General features: G+C 52.5%; 1 protein-coding gene across 1 annotated transcript in view; it reads left to right on the top strand.

Moving 5' to 3' along the window:
* Positions 1-353: 353 nt before the first annotated feature.
* LOC122384927 (enhancer of mRNA-decapping protein 3-like) overlaps positions 354-7831 on the top strand; it is a 60377-nt gene continuing 52899 nt past the window's right edge. The window contains exon 1 of the mRNA XM_043372763.1: positions 354-405. The gene's annotated coding sequence lies outside the window, so the exon portion shown is untranslated. The remainder of the gene's footprint in view (positions 406-7831) is intronic.

Below are 7831 nucleotides of genomic sequence, written 5' to 3'. Positions count from 1 at the left end.
GCGCACAAGGGTGCATGAGTGTGAAGGTCTTGTAAATGTGTTCTTTTATAACTGTTTTAAATATTGACTTCGTCACTCAATGGGTTATCCCGTCGGCGATCTTTTGAAATAAATAAATAAATGAATAAAATAAATCTTTCTGTTAGGGGTTGCGGTATGCGACCCCGTGTCCCCCCCCCCCTCCCCGGCCGGCCTGGAGTCGCTCGTGCGGCCGGCGCGGCGGGCCGCCCTGGATCCGCCTGTGTGGCGGCGTGCCCGCGGGTGGTGACCTGGTGCAAAGGGGCTGGGCGCGCGGCGCGGTGTGCTGGGAATACAGTATCTGGTGACCGGACCTGGCGTGTGGACGCGGAAGAGGCCGAACGACGATCCTAATACTGGCGCGGTCGGTCGGTACTTCTACTGAACGTGAGTTGTTATTTTGCTGTATTCTTTGGGCTGGTTTATTATTTGATTTACTTTCGCTGTAGTGTATGGTGTTATACCTGTTAGCCGGTGACTCTTCAAAACACATTCTGTATTACGGAATAGCATCAATTTTTCTTTCTGTACATCATTGCATATTTGCACCAAGAGCAAAATGGATCAATTGAGCACAATCTTGTTGTCACGCCTGGAGATTTTTACGGGTGAGGGTGGGCAAGATTTGCAGTCTTGGCTGAGCCGTTTTGAATTATTGGTGGACAGGGATGGCAAGGATGGGGAGAAGGCTAGATTCTTGCTGGGTCTACTGGGAGGCAAAGCGTTCGAATACTGCGCTGGGTTACCAGAAAAGGTCATCAAGGATTATAAGCAGATAAAACAGCATCTTGTCGACAGATTCGACACAAAAGTCAACGAGTCACACGCATATTCCGAGTTCACGCGGGCTTCTCGCGAACCGGGGGAGGCGGTTCAGGATTTTGCAGAAAGGGTTCGAAAGTTGGCCCGTAAGGCTTATCCGGATCGAATCAGTGCGGAGGCGAATAGCCTGCAACAATTTGTGTGCGGCTTAAATGAACCAGGTTTACAAGCGAGGCTCCTCGGGAAGGGTCACTCATCCCTGGATGAGGCACTCAGCCACGCCCGTGACATTCAGCGTCAGCACGCTGCATTGGAGGCTATGGGGGCGCGGGGCAGTGATGGCGCCGCTCTTCCTGTGCGCAGTCGACCCGCTACCGAGGAGCAGGGGCTGCGGTTATCTCCAGCAGGGTTCGAATCCCGGTCGTCTCCGGGAGCAGACGAGCGTTTAGATCAGATCCAGAGGCAGGTGGATGCCATTCAGACATCTCTTTCGCAAATGGGCACTGCATCGTTTACAACAGGTGCAGGTCCCAGTCGACCTGTGAGATGCTGGAAATGCGGGGCGCCCGGACACATCCGTGTGAACTGTCCGCAACTGACTCGAGCCTCGGGGGCAGGGCGGGCCACATCAGCGGGCACATCAGCGTGCCATCTATGTGGCGTGGAGGGCCACTGGATGGCGCGGTGCCCGCTGAGTGCGGGGAGACGCACAGGGCCCGGGCGGGGACCCACCAATACAGAGTTCCGGCACGCCGAGGCTGGTAGGCCGGCGTTTTGCTATTGCTGTGGAGCCGAGGGCCATTGGATGGCCCACTGTCCCCAACATCCAGCGAGGGTGCGCGACTTCGCAGCTCCAGTGGAAGGAGTTTCCGCCAGGAATTCGGAAAACTAGACGGAGTCGGTTCCACGCGGCAGGAATCGACTAGGGGTGGTGCACTCGCACCACAAAGGGCCGCCATGATAAGAGTGAGCATCGGAGGTCAAATGGTATGGGCGCTGGTTGACTCCGGGGCAGATTTCTCACTCGTCAGAGCGAAGGTGGCGCGCAGCTTCGTGGGAGCGGGGGTCAGTGCACAAGAGTCAGGTCCCAGGGGTACTTTGGTGGGGGCCAGCGGCGAGCCGCTGCATATCCTAGCAGTAGCCGACATACCGATGCTTATCGAACAGAGACAATTTAGCGTCGCCATGGCGGTAGTGGAACACCTCATCTATGACGTGGTACTTGGCAGGGATTTTGCGTGCCGGTACGGCACGGTCCTGGACGACAGGCGAGGGATCCTGAAGCTGGGAGACATGGAGATACCTTTACCCACATACGACGACATCCGCCCATCCAGGTGCCGGGTCCGACTGGGAGCTGCGGTGTCAGTCCCGCCCCGCAGTGAAACTGTGATCGCTGCCGTTGTTGAAGCAGTAGACGGGGATGACAGGTGGCGGCCGGGGGTTAGGCTGGAGGGGGTACTGGAGCCAAACGAAAAGGGTTGTTCTAATAATCTCCTAGTGTCTCGGGCCGTCGCGGACGTTGACGGAAGGGGTCAGATACCAGTCAGGATCATAAATATCTCGACCAGTGAGGCACGCCTCCTGGCGAACACTGACATCGGAACCCTGTACACTATTCGGGACGATGGCATGGGGATTTACGACGTCAGCGACGGAGAGGACGGCGGGGATTCTCCCCCACTCTGTTCGGGAGACGAGGCGGTTGACCCGGTGAACACAGTAGATTTATCTGATTCCGGGATGAGTGAAAAGGGACTGAACCAGGTGCGTGCGTTGGTTAGGGAATTCAGCGATATTTTTAGCCGCCACCCTGGCGACTTGGGACTAACTCACCTGATGCAACATGAGATCGAGACGGGGGATGCACCGCCCGTGAAGCAGAGACCGCGGCGGGTTCCGCTGCGTCTGCGAGAGCAGGTGGAGGAGCAAAGGCAGCAAATGCTGCGGGACGGCGTGATCGAGCCGAGCACGAGTCCGTGGTGCTCCCCCATTGTGCTAGCCAAAAAGAAAGACGGTTCCTATAGATTTTGTGTGGACCTGAGGGCGGTTAACAAAGTCACTAAGGGCATGGCCTACCCCCTTCCCAGAGTAGATGATGCGCTTGATTCGCTCGCCGGAGCAAAATACTTCTCTACTCTCGATATGGCCTCCGGATATTGGCAGGTGGAGCTAGCACCCAAAGACCGAGAAAAAACCGCTTTCTCCACTGGCAACCAGCTTGACCAGTTCAGACTGATGTGCTTTGGGTTGAAAAATGCGGGGGCTTCTTTCCAAAAACTCATGGAACTGGTGCTGGCAGGGGTTGACCCAAAACAGTGTCTGGTTTATATTGACGATATTATATTGTTCGGACGTTCAGAGGACGAGCACATCGCAACCCTGAGAGAGGTTTTCTCCAGAGTCAGGCAGGCCCGGATGAAACTGAAACCACAAAAATGCCACCTGGGAAAGAGAGAAGTGACCTTCCTGGGGCATCGAGTGTCTGCGGAAGGTATCGCTCCCGATCCATCAAACACAGAGAAAGTGAGACAGTGGCCGGAACCCCAAACAGCCGCGGAGATGCTGAGCTTCCTCGGTTTGTGCGGGTACTATATGCGTTTTGTGCCGGGATACGCAGAGGTCTCCAAACCTCTGAGGGAGGCCGCATCAGGAAAGGGCACACTGGTGTGGTCGGAAGCCATGAGAACAGCGTTCCATGAGCTGAAGGAGAAGCTGATCTCTCCCCCGGTCCTGAAACTGCCGGCAATGTGCGGTCGATTCAGGCTGTATACTGACGCATGTAACAGTTCTGTCGGGTCGGTCCTCGTCGAGGCAGTTGGAGACCAAGAACGGGTGGTGGCCTACGCGAGTAAAGTCTTGTCAAAGGCGGAGCGACGCTGGCCGACATACGATAAGGAACTTTGGGCGGTCGTATGGTCGGTGCGACATTTCAGACAGTACTTGGTAGGAGCGGAATTCGATGTGGTGACTGACCATCGCCCTCTCTTGAATCTGCCGAATTCAATCGTCGTCGAGAACGACGCGACGGGGCGTCGGGGTCGATGGGCAGTGGAGCTGAGTTCCTACGAGTTCAGGACCCATTACAAAAAGGGAGCCGAACACAGCAACGCTGATGCTTTGTCCAGGCTGCCTGCACAGACGGGTAATGCAGAAAAAAACCTGTCTCTTGGCTCAGGCACCGACAAACCGGCCCTGATCATATCGCCGGTCAGCGAGACCCGAATCCAGGAACTGTCGGCAAACCCTGATGCAGCTCACGCGGCAGCCCAGAGTAGGCGCTCTGTAAGAGCACAGTCCCCCGAAGCAGATCCGGCAAGCAGCCACAATCATTTTCAGTCTGCTCAGGCTCAGTCTCAGTCATTGTTCCCCGAGCAGGGCCAAGATGAACATCATTGTGGAACAGGGACTTCGGTGGGGAATGAGAGCGGGGTCTGGTACCAGGAGGCGGGGTTGAAGGCGGCTCAGAAGGATGATTCACTGACGGGCGAGATTCGCAAGTGGCTTCAACAGGGCAGGCCACCAGCAGGGCACGCTCGTAGACGATTAGACTGGAGGGAACGAATTATGGCACGGAATTTCGACGATTTAGCCGAAATGGAAGGAGTAGTGGGATTGAAGAGGAAGAACGACAGAGGGTGTAGCTTTCTACCCCTGGTTCCTTCGTCGAAACAGCCCGTCATATTGGAGATGTTCCACGACCACAGCACGGCTGGGCACCTGGGGACGCACAGAACATTGGACCGAGTCACGAAGCGTTGCTACTGGCCGGGCATGTTCGGTGACGTTAAGGCCTATTGCAGGTCGTGCGAAACGCGAGCGACTTTAGCGAGTGTCATTTGAGCGAACGTCATTTGAGCGAACCATTTTCAGCGAATGGCAATTCAGCGATTATCAAGTTAATCGATTATCAAATATAGCGATTATCAGTTTTAGCGAAAGCTATGTTTCAGCGACATCTATTTCGTCGACTACAATTTGAGCGTTTGTCAGTTCAGCGGAACATTTCATCGTCCTGTAACGGTGGATTTTTTTTCTTTTGCGAGCGTATCCGTTTCCGGAATTTCTCATGGTTATCCGGAACTGGATGGCGGATGTCGCGCGTTCAAAGGTCAGAGATTGAGCTCCAAATTTAATGCTACATTTGTCAAAAATTCCCAACGGTTCAATTTCACCCCCCCCCCCACCCCCACCCACCCTGCTCTTTGTGAATAATGGTGACCAAACGTTTGTTCAGAGATCAATATTGCTTTTGCTTTTTTCGCGAAATTGCCCCGCTTGAATTTGGATCAGTTCCCCATGTTGTAAATTTGTTCTTGCCCCAAGCACCGTACGAATGTCCAGATATTTGGGTGAGGTCCCTGAAACATAGACTGGATTCCCCTGTGCCATCTCTCTAGTTTATTATTGGTCCTTGGCATTCCTTCCGTCGCCCTATCTCTCACGTTCCGCATTTTCAATTCAAATTTTGCCCGCCTCCTTTCCCTCCCATGCACCCCTTGTTGGTCGTCCGATGTACATACATAGTTATGTGCTTCAAAATTCAAATGATGCGTAAAGAGGTGCAATAATTTCCGAAAAGTAGCAAATGATTGACTTTCGTCGCGTTCGGTCATTCGATGTAACTGCATCGCTCAGTTGGTCTCCCACTGACCACCATATATTCGCTCAATCTGGTTTCGCTGATTCTGGTCCTCGCTTAAGTTGATAATCGCTGCGACTGAATTCGCCGACTTGACAATCGCTGAAAAAGCCAATCGCTTAAATTGATAATCGCTGAAAATGTATCGCTCAAATGTCGTTCGCTGAAATGACATTCGCTCAGGTGTCGCAGAACCGCCAGAGGCGTCACTCACCAGCACCGGCGATGAGCGCCCCACTTCAGACAGACCAATACGGGGGGCCGTTCGAAAGGGTGGCAATGGACATCACCGAAATGAGTCTCACAAGCAGCGGGAATAGATGTGCCTTAGTAGTTATGGATTATTTTTCAAAATTCGTCCGAGTGTACCCCATGCCCGACAAGAAGGCGGAGACGGTAGCAGACAAACTTCTGTGTTGGGTCTATGAGCACGGAGTGCCTGAGAGAATTCATTCCGATCAGGGACGGCAGTTTGAGTCCACTGTTTTCAAGGAACTGTGCCGTAGATTGGGAGTGGAAAAAAACCGCACAACTCCCTACCATCCTGAAGGGGACGGGATGGTCGAACGTTTCAACCGGACTTTGAAGGCAATGATTTCAAAATATATCGACCCCCAAGGTTCAAACTGGGACCGTGACGTCGGAGCTCTGATGCTGGCCTACAACTCATCCACTCATAGCACAACAGGCTATACCCCTTGTTTACGAGCATTTAGCGGTACTCTTGCCTCTATAGCGCGAGCCGTCCTCCGCAAGAAAAAAGACTTAAGCCAAAAATGAGGCCAAGTCGAAGATGAGGAGGAAATGGGGAACTTGGCAATGAAATGTTGTGAATTAAGTGTGAATCAAAGAACCGAAGAATATAAAGCTAAGATTTGCATTTATGATTCATGATTGATTTAAGATTTGTGAGACCTACTACCGTAAGATCAATGACTAAGTTAAACGACTAAATATACACAACGCGAGACTATATTATCACGAAACCATTTGGTGCCGTGACCCGGATGCGGGGTTCAATATTTAGTTAATATTGAGTTCAAATTAACGTAAGAGTCATTAACGTAATAGCGCACAATGAATGCTGATATTTCCCGAAGAAAGAAGAGAGTCCGCCAAGGACATCGAGCCTACTGCCAGAGAATTATTGATGATATCGATGGCCTTTTAAGTGAGGCGTCGCTGGACAGGGACACCCTGCTCGTCAAGGCAGCCAGTTTAGAGCAACAGAGAGAAAAAATCAAGACGTTGGACGACGAGATCGAGGGGTTGGCAGCTGAAGATGATTTACTTGAAGAGATCCAAGACGCTGGCGAGTGTATAGCACGATACGACTTTGTGCTGCTGCAAGTTAAAAAAGCATGCGAACCCAGTTTCGATAGCAGCCCCCAGCCGCCTACGAACACCAACCCCAACAAAGAAACACAACATCGCCAGCTAAGTAATTTGCCAAAGCTGGAGCTTCCAACATTCTCGGGTGATGTCATGGATTTCTACACCTTCTGGGACCTTTTTAAATCTGCTGTCCACGACAGACACGACATAACCAACGCAGAGAAGTTCCAGTACTTGAGAGCACAACTAAAAGGAGCGGCATTGAAGACCATAACCGGGCTCAGAGTGGCAGCAGACAACTATCCTGTGGCAGTAGATATTCTTCTGGAAAAATATGGAAACACAGACGTCATCATTGATGCCCACATGCTAGCCTTTGTGGACCTGAAGTGCGGTGCCTACTCATGCTGCGATCTCGAAGAATTCCGCACTGAGCTGGAGGCTCATGTTAGAGAACTGGAGGCTCTGGAAGTCCATGCCAGCGAATATGAAAGGATGCTGTGCCCAGTCATGATGGAGAAACTGCCGGTAAAAGCCAAGGAGAATCTCGTTCGTTACCTAGGACGAAAAACAATGGTGCTGGACGACTTGAGAAAATTCTTATCGGATGAAGTTAAAACGTTGAAAGCATCTGAGACGAGAGGAAGACGACCGCCAAGAGCTGGAGCTCCCCAAAGACGAGCAGCAACATATCAGGCGAGAGGAGCAGAGCTGTTGTGTGCTGTATGTGGTGGCCAGCATACTCATGAGAAGTGTCAGACGTTCCATGCCATGAACTTACCTCAGAGGCTGGCCGTCTGCAGAGAAAAAGGTCTCTGTTACCGGTGTTTAGGACAACGGCACATGTCTCGAGCTTGCACCGCATCTAAGAACTGCGAAGTGGGCGACTGCAGAGGAAACCACCACTCTTTGTTGCACGCAGCTTATCGAGACACCACCAAGCAAGAAGAAGCGATCGATCCTGTCATCAACTCTCCCCAGCGAGGAGCCGGGCCCAGAGAAACTTCCCACAGCAATCGAGCCCTGGCAACATCTTCCCCGACGCAGTCCGTGGTTTTCCAGACAGTGCCAGTG

This window comes from Amphibalanus amphitrite, unplaced genomic scaffold (genome assembly GCF_019059575.1).
Source record: "Amphibalanus amphitrite isolate SeventyFive unplaced genomic scaffold, NRLGWU_Aamphi_draft 000203F_arrow, whole genome shotgun sequence".
Classification (NCBI taxonomy): domain Eukaryota; kingdom Metazoa; phylum Arthropoda; class Thecostraca; order Balanomorpha; family Balanidae; genus Amphibalanus; species Amphibalanus amphitrite.
This window is presented reverse-complemented; position numbering and strand designations above follow the sequence as displayed.